The sequence below is a fragment of the Andrena cerasifolii genome, chromosome 9 (genome assembly GCF_050908995.1).
Source record: "Andrena cerasifolii isolate SP2316 chromosome 9, iyAndCera1_principal, whole genome shotgun sequence".
Classification (NCBI taxonomy): Eukaryota; Metazoa; Arthropoda; class Insecta; order Hymenoptera; family Andrenidae; genus Andrena; species Andrena cerasifolii.
Genome location: NC_135126.1, coordinates 5,534,264 through 5,550,948, shown reverse-complemented (window position 1 = coordinate 5,550,948; position 16,685 = coordinate 5,534,264). Strand labels below are relative to the sequence as shown.

Genomic DNA, 16,685 nt, shown 5'->3' with positions numbered 1-16,685 from the left:
AGTGGCAATTTATTGTAAACGAGTGCGTGGTAGCTGGAGGGATGAAAGTATCGATGGTGGGTGCGAGTGCAATAAGGAATGGTAAAGGAAGGATGAAATTACGAGTGCGTCGGGACACCGGCACGACTTCTAAAAGTCGTAAAAGTCTGTTACACTTTATGACCCGCATAGGTCGCGGTCACAAACAAAACTGAAGGGGCTGGGAAAGCGAGAAATCGGTGTGGTGTCCTTCCCCTACCATTCACCCAGTCGTATTCGACAGGTATCCCCCCAATTGTCAGGGACTCCGCGAAACCAGTCAAGCACCCCCCCTATCCCTTTTAAATTAGTTCGACGCAATGGCTGGAAATGACGTATGTGGCGCAGGACCTCGAGCACCCCCACTGTGACCCACCCTTAATACCAACTTTTGCCTGTCATTTCGACCGATTTATGATAGTATTTCCCCACCATCGATTTTAAACTTTCCACGATATTTTTAGCGTTCGATACGCTTATGTCGCGGCCAATTGTTACTACCCCTGTGATTAATCACGGAGAAAGAACGTAGATATGCATCGAAACTCGCGGGGTCTAGGCAGTCAAATCGCTCGAAGATCAAGTATTCTTTTGTGAATTAATTACAAACAGATGAATAGAAATTGCGACTAGTACTTTTGACTAATGTTTATTCATACGATAAACTGTCAAAAAAATTTTTTTTGGATAATATTTACATGTATATGACGGCGCTAGAATCGTTTGATGCGTAGGCGTTTTTTCTGTCGTTTTGCCCTGATTGTGAAAAAACCGCGGTACAGATCGACTTGAAATTTTGATAGCACGTTCAAAATAGATTCCTTTCTAAGGTCTACCTCAACTTTAAAGTGTAAAAGCTCTAGTTTCCGAGATAAAAAAAGGAACAGTCATCTGTGCACCCCGAAAATCGACATTTATCGTACAAATTGCGTTCTCCTAAGTAGTTGCTATTTTAACAATTTTGGTTCGACTCTACTTTCAGAGGTCCACTTCGAAATTACATATTCCAGGAGAAACATATTCAAAGAAGACCGTTGTATCTTTGCTTTTAATTTCAGTAACAGGGCAAAACCAGCGACACGTTTTCTAAAACACTTAATCAACCTCATCTGGCGCCATTTGCAAAATAGATATGTAGACAAAATAATTATTCTTTTACTCTACGCGATACTAATAAACATTGCGTAAAAGTAAAACTCTGTGTTTGCTTTCATCTCCTTGTAATTAATTCGCAAAAAAAATACTTGATTTTCGAGCGATTTCTTAGTCCCCTTAATAAATCTGTCGAGCACTCGCAAAGTACAGTTTACAATAAGCTACAGAACCCTTGCATCCTCCGAGGGATTGAAAAGCACGTCGTAGGCGTGATCGAGGATGCTGGCTGCACAGTGGTGCGAACCAGGATACACGCAACGAATCGATTATGCAGAGATTACGCGGCACGTTCGCGTTCCCCGCGCGTTTTCGCGCGTACCTCTCGGCCGGCGCGATAACGCGCCTCGCCGTTTTACAACTCGACCTCCGACCCCCGGGGTTAACTATCGGTCAGCGATAACTTACGTCCTAACGAGCGGCGCAGTCGCTTTCACTCGAAACTTTCGAGCGGATAGGAACGTGGGGAGGCTCGGCGTCTGCCCGTTGTCCGCTCGCGACGAGATTAACGTTCGTCGGTGCGTGCACGATCGATCTTCGGGGATGACGAACGACCCGCCGATCCGTTCTGCAATTACGTAACGTTCGCGCAGCGAACATTCGGCAGAAACCGAGCCGAAGGGTACCCGCCCGTTGTACGCTCTCCAAATTCTCCGCTGCGGCTTGGATCGCACCAATTATTTATCAATCGCTCGGGGATAATTATTTATCAATCGCCGCAGCTGTCTCGAGGAACGAAGGGAAACTTCAGCCATTGTCGCGACGAAAGCACGGGAAGAGGGTAGCGTCTCGCGACTTCTCGTTTCTCGGCGCATTGTCTAGACAGCAGGTTTCGTTTCACGGCGAGCCACCAGCGCGGAAACTGCCACAGGAAACAATATCGTTGGAAACCGTAGACGGGCTATTAGCTACCCGATGCACCGCGAGCCGACCCTCCTAATTACTCCTCTGTCAAACTTAAACGCCCGCAGACTGCAGGCAACGACTTCTACTGGAGCAGACGGCACGCGCGACAGCTGGCTTCCGCGAAAGGAGACTGAACCGCGGGACTTGCTTGCAACAGGGAACGTCTTCCCCGAGGGAGGTTATATTATCCTCAGCGCGAACACCTTGGATGCGAAAGCGGTCCAACTAGCCCGAAACGGGCGAGGAACGGGGATCATCGGCTCCGAGTGTCGGTGGATTGCAATTACCCGCGGCTCTGGAGATCCCACTCACGATTCTTTCACGCGTCCGGCGAGAATAGACCACGGAGCTCTGAAAGGGCGAGACGTCAGGTGGCACGGGGAGAAGTTTGATGGGAAACCGCAGACGCCATTAAACGTAACCGTGTTGCTGGCAGCTCCGGGCTGCGTTAAAACTTTAAATAACCCACTGACCGCACCGTGTACCTACACCACTTACGGTTTCGAGGACAATAGCAGGAGGAGTGGCGCGACAAGGTCGCATCCTTCGCGCCTCGGAGAAACACTCATCCTTAGGCGTTAATATTCCTCCGACGAAGGGATCCTCTTTCTCCCCTCCCGAAGAAATAGTCAGCGGGCTGCCGGCCGCCGACGGAACACGAAGAATAATAGGGAACGTAACGGAGACGGCTTCTCGTGTGTCTTCCTGGGCGTCGCGTGATCCCTCGAGTTAATAATTTCGTCGTCCCGCCGTTACCCGCGATTATCATAATCGATATCAGCGGCGAGCAGCGCGATTAGCGAGGAGCGCAAACTGAAGAGAGATTTGCTATTGAAACTCGAGAAAGCTCGATGGGGCGAGGAAAGTGCTCCAGATTCAACGAGCGTTGAAAAGTTGCGAGCCGCTCTCGATTTCCACGATCGAGCCAGCCTCCCTTCCTTTTTCAGCCGCGAGTTTTTCGCGGTGGGTTAGCGGGGACAGGGGCGCCGATACCGCCGATACCGACGCGCTACCGCTTTTTCTCGGGCCGGCTAATCGATTATCGCCCCTCGAGCGCGCTATCTTTGCGTGCGAGGCCGTGCACGAAAAGAGGAACAAAAGGAACGGGTACAAGAAAGATAATAAGAGGGAGCCGGGGAGAGGGAGAAGACGATGATGAACTGGAGGAGAAGGATCGTACAGACGGACGGACAGCGAACGCATCAATGACAAGCCGTAAATCATAGTTTTACGACCCGTCTTTATGTGGCCCTTATTCGTGGCACTCAACGGTGGAGTGCCTTCGCGATTTTTCTGTCTGGCCACCCTGTGCGTAGCGCGGCCAGGGCCGTACTGGCTCTTGCGGCGTCGCACCAACGCCTTCTTCTACTTAACGCTATCACTTGTCGCCCGAGTTAAGTATAGCGGACTGCTCATCGGCCTAAACGATATATTTATTTCACTGAAATCGCGGGCCTCGGCGATACACTCGCCCCTTAATTCACACGGAGCATTCGTTCCACGGGGTTTCTTTTCGCGCGGTTGGAAATAATGTGAATGGAGTCTGGTAGGACAAAAGACTAGGTGCGGTAAAGATATCGCGTGAACGGAAGGATTATTAACAGTACCAAGCGAGAAACGGTACCGCGTGAATCGAGGGATGAGTGGAGCTTCGCATCGTGGGGTTTCCAGTGATTAATGGAATAATGGAGTGGAATACAGATCGTACTTAATCTATTTCGATGGATGTTTAGGAAACACTTGCCGCGACGTCTCGACAGCGACCACTTTAAAACGCAGTCGCGGAGAAACGATGCAAGGACGATGAGAATATTGAAAGCGAGACGCTCGATCCGCCCCTGGACGCACGTAAGTGCATACCCACGCAGCGGGTACCTGCTGCGTGGGCGTCGCTTTACGGGTTTGCTTTTAAGTGGCCGTACCTTAATTTCAGAGTCACCTAACAGTGTCGTGCTTAACGGTGATTCGAGCGTAATTAAAAAAATCCAAGGCTGTCCGTGGAACTATGCCCGACGACCAGGGGGAGGAACGCCGAAGGACGACGAGGGGTTAAGGTACGACCGTGACATTCTCGATTCTGCAACCGTGGGTGCACTGTGCAACTATGCTGCGTAGGAACGCCAACCCTCTAGCGTCACCTAAAGAATAACCCTTTCAAGTCCGAAACACCTCGTTCCACAGGTACCTACGAATTCTTGAAAATATCCAGGCATCTTCGAGGACCCTTCGGGGCCTCTGAGAATCCGAAAATTCATAACACGCGCGAGTAGCTTCCTCGTTCGTTGCCCACATATCGTGGCTGTAAAAATTCAAGTCTCGAGTATCCGTGGAAATTGATGAAAGAGCAGTGGAAGCGCACGTGGAGAGCATTCGATTTCATGGCGGCCGAACATGTCTGCCAGTGCTCTAACGAAACACCGCGAGCTCCTAATAGAGCTCGCACCTGCGACGTGGGAGGAGAATCTAGTTAGAGGAAGATCGCCCCGCGAAATAACACAACGGACGAGGCAGCGAGTGAGAGACAACGTAGGCAAAGTATTCAGATCACGGAAAAGCCGGGAACAACTGGAAAGACACCCTCGTCGACGCTTCCCGAGGTAGACGAATAACGGGGGCCGAGTGGTCGCCGTCTCGCCTGCCCGTGAATCTCGTCGAAGAGGGTCTACGGTCACGTATGCACGGGCGCGGAATAAACGAATTTCCCGACACCACTGGGCATCCTAGATGAGCGACCGGATAAACCGCTCGTCACTGGAATCCCAAATTTTCTGTCCTCCGAGAACGGACTCTTGAGCGGAAACGGCGAAACTTTCGAACACCCTTCTCGGCTTCGCCGCGCGCAATCTCCTCGAACGATTTACCTCCAGCATCGCACATACCCGTCTCCGAAGCTTCGCGAAGTTACCTCCGCTCGCGAGGAATTCAGAGAAGCACGCCGAAGTTATTCCCCCGCGTTTCCATGGGAATAGCAGCGCAGGATGAAAAAGCAGATCGAAAAGTGTAATGGGCAAGCTGCCGACACTTCATCACCCCGCAGCAGGCGCGCACGGAGTCGAGTACAGGGGAAACGTGGCGCGACACGGGAAACTCGGTTCTCGAGGTCGCACAGTGTGTCGACGTATATGGGCGGCCGGGACAAAACTCATAACTTCTGAATTAATCAGCTTTCGACCTGAGTATCCTAATAGTTTTTTTTAAAATAGGATACAAAGATGCATGGATTGATGAAAAAAATAAAATAAAATTACAGTTAAAAAATTAAAGCGATGTTAATTTTTTATTAAATAAAAAGGTTTTTGCCAATTTTTTCGGTTGCAGTTTGTTGTCACGCGATTACTGAGTAACTTTTGTTTGAAAAACATTTTTATCAGTTTATCGGGAATGCGTGAAAAATTGAATCGATTGTTTAGACTTTGGAGCATATAGATTTTCGGGACAAAGGTTAAAAAATTAACGCTTCACAATTAGAAAAGGCGAATGTTTAGACATTCCCAGCGACTATGCTAAGGGCCGGAGCGGTGAACGGCTTAATAATGATTTTGGCTATTTTTTCTGTTTCGTGCAAATTCGAGCAGTTGAAATTGACGTTAATATAAAGTTTAATGATCTCTAAATTAATATACAAAAAATCACGGAGGTATTTCTTTTTAAAAGTCCCATCGAAACATAAAGAATTAGTACAAATTGTTAGTATTGTAAAAAACTGACTCGGCAGTTTTGAAGGTATGACAGTATTAAACACAACTTATGAAAACCGAATGAAAAGCATAAACATTCTCCCAATGGCACGTGTTTGAAAAAATGCCCCGAAATTTGTAACGAATCATTCTAGTATCACTTTTGACAACAAACTAGTAAATTCAGCAGAAGTTATGGGTGACGTTGAAACCTACGTTCCTTTATTAAAATTTTAAGACAAGAATTTGTGGATCAAACACTTCGGATTCTTGACTTTTGTCCATATACGCGTAACACTGTGGGTCGCAGTGACATGTGTCGCCCATACGCAGCGTCACTGCGCTAGCACTGCAATCATCAACGAGTGGAAAACATTAGGTCGTAACAGCGAGGGTCGTCGCATTGTTCCTCCTTGTTGCATCAATAACGCCAGATGCAAATGCGTGTCTATAATCGCGAGAACAATGGCAGGGCGACGTTATACAATCGAGTTTACGTTCCCCAGCGGTGTTTCGAGCTCCGTCGATTATCTCTTGTCGAATTATCGCGCGAATGTTTCAGCGAAGAGGCTACGCTTTCGCAACACCCTTTCCTGCGAAGGTATCGCCGCGCTCCCCTCGACCGTTCAATCAAGCGATTACCGGCTCGTTCCCGCGCTCATCGCGGCCGATCAGGCTCGGTTATCAAAATGATTTCGCTGATGAAAACGGGGAGCAACGCGCACCGCTTCCGGCGCGAAGAAAGTGGCGACGGGGGGCGCTGCAAGGGGCGGAAAGTAGACAAGGTGGATGTAAAGAGGAAGTCTGGTAACGACGGAGCGTGTAACACACGTGTAACGATCTCCGACGTGGTGTGAACGCGAGGGGCGGCTCCGAGGGATGAATGTCGAGGCAAAAAGGAAGAAGGCCCGTCGTCGTCGTTGACGTTACGGAACGGAGGAGGAAGAATAACACGCGCCACCACCCTATTCCCGTCTTCCAGCGTCAGCTCGCCGATAACTCCCCTTTAAGGGTGCAGCCCTTCGGGGAATTCGCTGTTTCGGGAGTATTCCCCCGCGGCGCACAGATGCACTCACCCCCTTCGCAAACTTTTCTCGTCGCGATTCACCGAGCGAGCGACGCGAAAACATCGATGGAGGAACCTCAAAGATTCCCGATAAAAGGAGCCCTGGGTGAAGCGGGCGCTTTGCGCGCAAAAGAGGCTAAATCTCTGGCGATAGATGTTTTTTAAAATCTTCGAAGGAAGGGGACACGTTGCTCTTTATTTCGGGGCTCTTTTGTGGGCCCGCAGCGCCGTTGCTGAATCGCGATACGCTTTGTTGTCTTTGTTCCTTTGTGCCCACTGTTCTTGCGAGCTTCCACTTTCAGATTAAGGCAGTTGACCCAGTCACCGATAGGCACCCAGTCGTCGATAATTTCAATTAATATTGAGATTTTATAAGGTTTTTGAACAATATTGTGTAAAATATAAAATTGCAAATTAATATTTGAGTCTTTATCTACAATATCGTGAATTTTAAAGTGATTCATAAATTGCATTTACAAACAAAAGAATTAAGAAAAGTAGCTCAATAAGATTCTCGGTATATCCCGAATATTGTTAGCCATATTGTCTGCAAAACTGAATATCGTTTTAGGCACGCGTGACGAAAGATAAATTATTTTGAGTGCGAAGAAAGGTTCTTGGAGCTTAGGAAGAGAATGAACAACAAGAAAAAGGTAAGATATTAATTATTTTGAAACTATCAACCCGTTTAATTCTATTATCGGAAATACCATTCTCATTTCATATACATAACCCTATTTCCGATAATTAACAGATATAAAAACATTATTTTCATGAACCGAGATAAGCAGTAAACTGATATAAGCATTCATTAATAATAAATTATTTGTTATTTTCAGTATAATAAAGTATACACAGTCAGTGGTGTGGAGAAAGCCGTGGAAGATGTTAAAAAGGGGATTTCCATACTTGCTGTGAGCAAAACATTTAAAATTCCGTATGCTACTCTGTACTCAAGGGTAAAAGGGATTTATGCCAAGAAACTTAAGTTGACCTTGAAAATCTTCTCTACCCCTTCACTCGCAACGAACATATGGCTATCATTCTATAATGATCTAAACTATAAAATTTTCTATTTTCAATTTTCCTTGATGTTTACGGTAGTAAACATATTTCAGCTGAACTTCAGTTATTCATCATTATTCATTAAGTACACAACATTTTTCACATCATTATTCATTAAGGATTCATCATTTTTTTGCTTATAAATGTAATTTATAAATCATTTCGAAATTCATGATACTTTTATGTACTTAGAAACACGAGTAAAATCTCAATATTAATTCAAATTATTGACGACTAACCACCTATCGGTGACTGGGTTAACTCTTACTTATTACACATAACCTCCCCTTTTTTAGTGTTTCAATTATCGACCACTCAGTGCATGGAGGTATCGACAACTGCTCCCGGCGTCAAAATAGTTATCGGTCATTGGGCCCTTCGATATTTCTTTTCAAATTCAATTTTTAAGGAGAAATAAAGCTCTAAACGTGTTATTACAAATTTTACTTATTAAATGCATACATAAATCGACTATTGGAAACAATTTTTTTCTTTTCTTTCAGTTTTGAGCGTAATTTACCGAAAAGAATCCGCGTTCGTCACTAAGTTATCGAGCATTGGGTGAACTACCTTACTCGTTGATAGGAACACCAAGTTCAAGCTTTTACTTTCCTAGATGTTTTATCGCGCGGAGATTGAAATTAATGGGGGAGGCGACGCAGGGGACGGGGCGTGTGTATCGACGGCGCCGCGAAAGGAGCGAAATTGACAGCCGAGGGTGCCCTTTATCGACCATCGTTTCCAATCGAACCTTGGCAGTCCGCAAAATGACTTATATCGGGGATACGTGACGAGGGACGAACAAGGGTGCGAAGAATGGCGGTAAATAATCGAATCGCCCTGTTGGCGAGTCGAAAGGTTAAAGGGGAGGCAAGGTCGAACGTCGAAGGTCGGGGGAGTGTCGAGTGGCGGAGGAGATCGAACCCCATTCAGCACATTTATAAATAGCCCTCCTGATACTTGGATGACGATCGATCCCATTCGAGCCCTGCGCGATATTCGGACAGGCGATCGGACAAACGGTGCATTAAACCGAGAAATATGGTGGCCGTTATTTGCTATCGGGACGCGTTACGACAGGGAGGCCATTAATCCACGCTGAACGCGCCTCGGATCTTATAATGGTATTCGTGCCAGATCATGTCCCACATTCCATGAAAGAAGCTAGCGAGCGCGCGTATAACCTTGAAGGATCGATCACAATTCAGTAGAATGTACTGTCTTTCACCAAGAATGTTGCTTTTACGTCGGCTACTCGTCAGCTGCGCTTTAATACCAAATATGGCTGTTATGTACAAAGTACAGAGTGCCTGCCCAAGTGACTAATCACGGAAGCACACTGTCATCGCCCGATCTTAGGATTCTAACGAAACTCCACTCCGCGAGAATAGCTAGCAAAGTAAGGAAATGGCAACGGGGCAAGAAGCGAGTGATACAGTATCGATACAGAGCAACAGAACCGACTTCTCCACCTTCTTTATCCGTTCCGTCCACTCATACGCGCCCTTTGTCCAACTCGCAACTGTATCTGTCGCATCGAGCGCGCCCCGACGCCCAATTGCAGCGAGTGCAACAGCAGTGTCCCCGAAAAAAAAAAAACAAACGAAACGCGGGACGGAGAAGCGCGCAGGGCAGGCGAGGGATGTCGAGGGCTGGGCCCCGGCGGCGGCGTTGCACCCTCCAGGTTGAAAACAACCTGCGGAGGGCCGCGCGCAAATAAAAGGAAGCAGGTCGAAAGAGAGAGAGGGAGAGGGAGATAGGCGAGAAAGCAGCAGAGGAGCAAGGGTGTCGAAAGACGAGGCGAGAGGCGAGGAGCGGCACTTGGTCGCGCAGCGGTTGGAAAAGCACGTGCCGCAACGAATGCTGGTTGCCGACACTTACCCCACGTTCAACGACCCCTGGGCTGCGGGGGAGAGAGAGAGCGACGGGTGAGAGCGAGAGGAGCGAGAGCAAGAGCGAACGACGAATCAACCCCTCGGTCCGCCGCCCGGGCTCTGGCACCGTCTCACCACCACCAGCGGCCATCGCCGAAAACAACAAGCCCCGAGAGAACTTCCTACAGCTCCTATTCACCACCCCATAGGAGCTCGCCGGCCGGCCGCCGGCAAAGATGCACTAGCAAGATGGCCACCACTCGCTGGTCCTCTCCTCCCGATGCAATGCCGCGGGAGGGGGGAGGAGAAGAAAGGGTGGGCGGGGGGTGTAGGTGATCGAAGGGCAGCGGATGCGGATGCGGCTGATTCGCGGCCAGACGGCGGGTTTCGGCCAGATCGGCGGCTCCGAGGCGAGACCCAGCCAGCGTGGAGTGCATCGCGCGACTGTCAGGGTGCGGGCGGGGACGGGGGTGGCGCGTGTTCCGGCGAGCCAGGTGGCGCCAGCGCAGCCACTTTTCTCGATGCTCCAGGGGTGGTTGGGACGCCTGGTGGTGGATGTTCGTCGCTTGGCAACCACGAGAGATCGACCGAGTGTGCCATCCCGCCCTTCGCCCTTCACCCTTCACCCTTCACTGTCCCCCGCCCCCTCGCTCTACCAACCCTCTAACCGCGTTGTTCGCTTTCTCTCGCTCCCTCTACCTCCCTCCATCCTTCACCGTCCCTTTCTTCCCAAAGGGTGGGCCACCACCCTCGCGCGTGTTCCCTAGCGATGGGAATGATGCCCTCGCGACCGGCATTCCATGGTCTTGCCGAAAGGATTCCTTTTGCGGTGGGTGGAACATGTTTCGGGTGCTACTCGGTAGGGGAGACCGGGGCTAAAAGTTTCGATTTCGATGAAACATAAAACAATTTTTACTTATGTGGTAGCACAGCAGAAACAATTTAAAGTGAATGTCCCAATTTATGCGTTACGTTTGTACTATAGTTGCAACAAAATAATTCTAAATTTTTTAAACATTTACGCGAGTGTTGCACGAGCTTGGGGCGATACATACATCGCTATTTTTCATGAGCAGAAATAAAGACATTTAGAGCATTACGTATTTAATTACAAATTACTAATAGTTAAACATCTGGAAATATCTTTCTTAAATAGTTTTTGAATTGGTTGATTTATTGTTAAAGAATTAATCAATTACTCTGCAAATTTTGATCACAAACAATTCTTTTACACCTTCTTTATGACCAGTTACCTCTTAAATGAGCAGAAATTGGGACATTCACCTTATACATTTGCGGTGGGGCAAGTTGTTACGGTAACAACGTGCCCCAAGTCACGGTAACAACTACCCCTACCGACAGATGTAGCAATTTCAAAGACTATTCTGCTTATACATGTATTCAAACGATAAACGCTATTACACCATGTTCTTAAATGTCATTTGATCCATAAGAACGAACCAGTCTATAATATCGACGTTAAATAATTGAAATAGACCAAAAAATAATGAGAGAAAAAATTTACTTATCTGGTACGCGACTAATAATTCGCTGTCGCGGACGCTATTAAAGTGGGCGACAGAGTGACGTGATCAACTCACACGGAAAAAATAATTTAAAGTACAACGCTCTTTTTATTTTGAAGATGGAGCCGTCGGAACAACTCACCCCCGGAACTTTTAGCCCCGGTCTCCCCTACACGGCACTTATACCGAAAACTTGTACGGAACGCGGCTCTAGATTCCACACTCCCAACACTCAAGCGCATTACCGTCTTCACTCTATACAGCTTTTACGACCCCGCTGTCTCTTCCACCCACAATATTTACGAACGCGATGATATCGAGCAGCTTCGATTTCAGAGCAACACTCGAGCAAATGTATCGAGCTTCCGCCATTATTTGGCTCGGCGAATGATACCGATACTCGGTCCAACATTACCCGTTCATCGGTAACTGTTACAGCGATGTCTCAATATTTTGTTTATGCTATATTTACGCGTGGGACGCGCTGAATGGAGTACCTATGATTGGCGCAGGTATCGATGACGTCGTCTCGACTGTAACATGCATGTAGCGAAAGGGGTGCCCAGGTCTCTCTGATATTTCGATGTCTACGTAACTGACAGATACGTTTGTATATCACCTCGCGTTACAAGTACCTACTTAGCACCGCTCAAATATCATAGAACAGATTCAATCGCAAATGGGTCTCCTACTCGGCGGGTAAATATTTGCACGCGTCGATTGGTCTTTGTCCAAGCACCGAGTGCAACACCCGTGCCTCCCTCGATTTCTACCAGTCACCGTCAACTGGTTAGCTAGCTTCGAGCCGATTGGAAATTCCTCGAGGATAATTGAATTAGTTCCATCGCTGGTGGCTGAGATGCAAGCGTCGCTATGTTTTTGCATCCAGGACCTTGGTCGAAAAACGATTAGCGGACCTGAACCTTCTGGAATCAAGGGAGGGGTGGGAGAAGGGGAGGCGGATGGGGGAGAAAGGGGGCCGTTGATAGATGAGATCGCGAAGATTTATGAGTGGGTGAACAGCGGGCAGGTCGGCTAATGAATGATGATCGCCGATTCGAAAACACTGGGCCGATGTCGCGGTGGATAGTGGATACTACTATATATCGACGAACGAGAACGGTTCTACCTCGCCCCTTTCTAGATCGTAACAGGGGAGGGTTCTCCCCAATCGCGATTCCACGATCGTTCCAAGACCTCGCGTTTCTTTCAATCACGATCCGACTCCTTGCTTCCCCGTAGCTATCTCTAAGATAACGCGATCTAATTAATTCCTCCAATGTTTCCGCTTAAAGGAAAATTGAAGAAGATTATCCCCGTCTCGTTTGACTGGAAGCCGCCGCGCTTCCAAGTTTTTGCTGATTTCCCGGTTTACCAGGACTCCCGCTAATTACTCTTGTTCCGCGTCGCCGGAGGAGCCGCGGAAAGAATTTGCCGCCGATCAAACTTGGTGGAACGCGTACGTATTACCCACCCTCAGAGGTTGCTGAAACGCTCGATCCGCTAGCAAACGGCAGAGGCGTGCTGAAACTATGCACAAACGTAGGTACCTACCCTTCGGCTCCTTTCGCTTCCGATTGTTCCCGTTTCACTGATTCGTCCCGAACGTCCTTAGCCCGCGCGAACTTTCGATCGCGCCTTCCACCCCGCCCCTGCATTAATTAAAAGCCGGCTGACCTAATTAGCTTCTTGGCAAAGACGGCCCGCGCTGTCAGGCGGCACAATGGGACACTCTTTCCAACGATCGACCCCTCTTTGACCGTGACGATATCTCCGCCGACAGAGTCGAGGCTACTTCTTCCAGCCCCTCTCCGCAATTCAACGATATCTATTGGAAATGTAATTCCTATTAGCAGCGCTTCGATTCCCCGATCGGACGTCGCAATGAAAACCACTCGACCGTTTCATCTGTCCCGAGGAATCGACGCTCGCCTTCTATGGTCTGAAAATCGATCAGGGCCCCGCGTTGCCTTAAAAGTTATCACACGGCGAGAGACCACGGGCGGGAAGTTTCGAAGAGTCTCGGCGATTCGCGGTGTCTCGGCGATTCGCGGTGTCTCGTCACTTTAACCGGAGGGTGCCCGGTTGTCCGGCAATCACTTGCCCGGGAGGAAAGACGTTTCTACGAAAGCGGTGGGGTGACGGTGATGGCCGGCGGACCGACGGAGAAGCGTCGCCGTGTCGCGCCCGGGACAGGGCGCGTCGTAACTCGCCGGCAGAGGGGAATATTCAGCGCAGTTTACCCCGCTCTCGTTGGATAAAACGCATAAATATGCAAATGTCGACGCGCGTCCCATTTACCGGAGCCGCCCGAGTGGATTTCATTTAGCTCTCGACCAGTCCACCGGCGAGAAATAATCGTCTCCCTATGGCCGTCGCTGTCACCCCCTCCGTCACTTTCTTCCTCCTCATCCATCAAACTTTCTCGCCCCTGTCCACAGCCCGGCTATTATAAATTCATTGGCCCGTTGCGTCAGACTCTGTTTTGATCGGCAAACGAGTTTCCCAGCGCGTGGCTGGTCGAGGCGACGTTAAGGGTCGATTTATATTAACCGTTCAGGCACGGAACGTTTCGGTTCATGCAATTATTGTTGTGCGTTATTGGATACGAATGTTTATACGCAGCGACGCGATCAGTTGCAACACGTTACGCTTCGGGCATACCTACAACGATCGACATTCTCGGAAAGAATGTTTTAACTGAAACGATACGTGACTGAAGTTGCTGGAACGTGTTTGAACGGAGACTCGTATGATGTCTAGAGACGCGGTAGCGTCTCGACGCCAAGTACAGGAAATCAAATAAATCACAAAAAAATAGAAGATGATAATAATTATAAAATAAAAAAAAAATGTGAAATCAAAATGAGCTGCACGTACATAAAGGTAATGATAAATACAAATAAATATTTTAATACGAATAAACATTTTATTTAAAATACTTGGCGCTGCGTCCCGAATTGGTGCCGCTAAACTGAATAAATATGTATAAATTGCATTAATCTTTTTCTTTCTTGTGTGTGCGTTTATGAATGTGTGTATGTGTGCGTGCGCATATGCTACGTATGGCATTAGAATTAAATATACGTAGAATAAATCTGACTGCGTTTCTAATATGTATATGTATATGTTTATGTATTTTAGATTGTAAGGGAGTTATTGTAAATTATTAATACGAGGACAATTAACATTTTTTCTGTTTCGCAGCGCCAAGTATTTTGAATAAAATGTTTATTCGTATTAAAATATTTATTTGTATTTATCATTACCTTTATTTACGTGCAGCTCATTTTGATTTCACATCTTTTTTTATTTTATAATTATTATTATCTTCTATTTTTTGTGATTTATTTGCTTTCATGTACTTGGCGTAATTTTTTTACTTTTCTGAATTGTATTTAGTTCAGGCAGAATCTGAAACGATGACCCCTGTACAAAAGATATAGGATAAAGGACCCAATTACTGACACCTAACCAATTACTGTCACCTTAAGCTATTTTACTTAAAATAACGAATAAATAAACTATATTATATAATCTATAGTATAGATAATAGGTTGAATTACATAATACTTTTTGTGTATGACTTTACAACGTTTATTTATTCGTTATTTTAAGTAAAATAGCTTAAGGTGACAGTAATTGGTTAGGTGTCAGTAATTGGGTCCTTTACCCTATTATTCTGACGCCTGTCGCCTGTCGTTGCCGAATGTGAACTGACCGTATAAACACTACATCGTTGTTGTCTGAACCGAAACGTTCCGTGTCTGAACGGATAATATATAAGATCGTAGAAACGAAAGCCACTGTGGTACAGTTCCCTTCTACGATCGGGATCCATAGGGGAGAATAGAGTCCAAGGGTGAATGAGAAATTCGCCGAACTCTAAACCTTCACCCGTATTTCCATCGGGAACAGTAACACGCGCCGGTGTGTCGCCAGCCTCGCCTTCGATCTATCAAGGATTCCAGACAGGGCTCCTGTTTCGAGGGTAGCTCGCAAGGGTATCTTCTGCCGGAGAGGAACGCGAGATCCAACGTAATCCAACGGGGATAAACAACTCGACTGGGGGGAGCGCGAGTCGCGTTTACGATCGAGCTTTATGAAAGCGCGATCGCGTCGAGTGCCGCGGCACAGGAGCAGCAGAGGGGACGACGAAGAGGTTCGTGCGTCCTGGATCAAGGATTCGAGTAACAATTTCAGGGAACGCGTCCTTTTCCCGAGAACAAACGGGAGTGGCGCCCTCGTTATTCGACGGAAGAGCGCGCGCTTCGGAAGACGATAATACTTGTGATTTTTGACGAAGGTTGGCCGAGTGGCTGGGGAAAGGACGAGGGAGGGTTGTCGCGCCCTTGGAGAGAAGGGCGAGTGGTGCGGGGGTGAGAAATGGCGAGGAGTCTCCTCTGACACGCGAGTCCTTTTGTCGAGGATCGCTGGGACTGGGGTGTTCCTTCGAGGGAGCCTGCACCCCTGAACAACGAAATGAATTACGCGCTGGGACCCTCCGCGAAAGGGAACTGCGCCGCGATTACTTGCAGGAAGTACACGCTTGCGCGAGGGCGAGCTTTCTGGGCAAACCGAAGTCGCTTCACGATTTCCTGCGATCAGTTATTCGAGGAGTTGAGGAATCAACTACCCATGTCAGATTTATCGCACGATTTAGAGATGAGATGAAGGATACAGAGAAGATACCCTCGCTATCTTGCCTGGAAAGGAGGCGAGAGCGGAGCTTTTTGAAATTTCGCAGAGATACCTCGCGTCGTCGCTCAGCGGCTTGCCGCGATTGGCAATCCAATCTCCGGGCACATCCGCCGCAGCCGCGACGAAACAAGCATCGCGTTCGAAAAGCCGGGGGATGAAAATGGAGGAAGGTCTTGCCGGTGTTGTCGCCGGTGTCGGGTGAACGCGTCCGCTCTCCGTATCATAATAACGCGACATTAACGCGACCGCGGTGAATAACGCCAGAGGAGGAACCGGCGCTAGCAGAGAATGGAGCTTTCATCGATCCCGATGCACGCTGGCAGACACTCGTAAACAAGCAGGAAGCTTGCATCAAGATGGGCGAGGCGTTGCGCTCACGGTTCCCTGCCCGCTCGACGCCGCATCGTTTCAACGATTTACCGTCTGATTCCCTCGGGAGGAACAGACTCGGGAGACGAAGCGGAGATGGGAACTGCCTTTGCATCGAATCGAGCCGCCGTGCAACGCCGCGAGAATGCTCGAGGAGCTTTCCAAGCGTGCTCCTTCCGCGAGCTTATGTATTCTTATCTATCCACACCTCCGCGATGATTCTCCTCGTCGAATTAGGAGCAGTCCGATGCCAAGACTTGGCGAGCGTTCGCTAATTGGCGAAGCCAACGCTATTCCGCGACACGTTCCAGGGGACTACCGGTCCACCGAG

The 16,685-nt window shown here is 48.2% G+C and overlaps 1 protein-coding gene and 1 long non-coding RNA gene across 5 annotated transcripts in view; one reads left to right on the top strand and one right to left on the bottom strand.

The window, feature by feature from the left end:
* Positions 1–8,006, top strand: LOC143373104 (uncharacterized). Its single transcript, XR_013086418.1, has 3 exons — positions 1–3,924; positions 4,010–7,472; positions 7,659–8,006. It is a non-coding gene; the product is annotated as an uncharacterized LOC143373104 (long non-coding RNA).
* The window catches only part of Prosap (SH3 and multiple ankyrin repeat domains prosap), a 149,014-nt gene that overhangs the window by 44,521 nt on the left and 87,808 nt on the right, over positions 1–16,685 (bottom strand). The gene's annotated exons all lie outside the window — the stretch shown is intronic.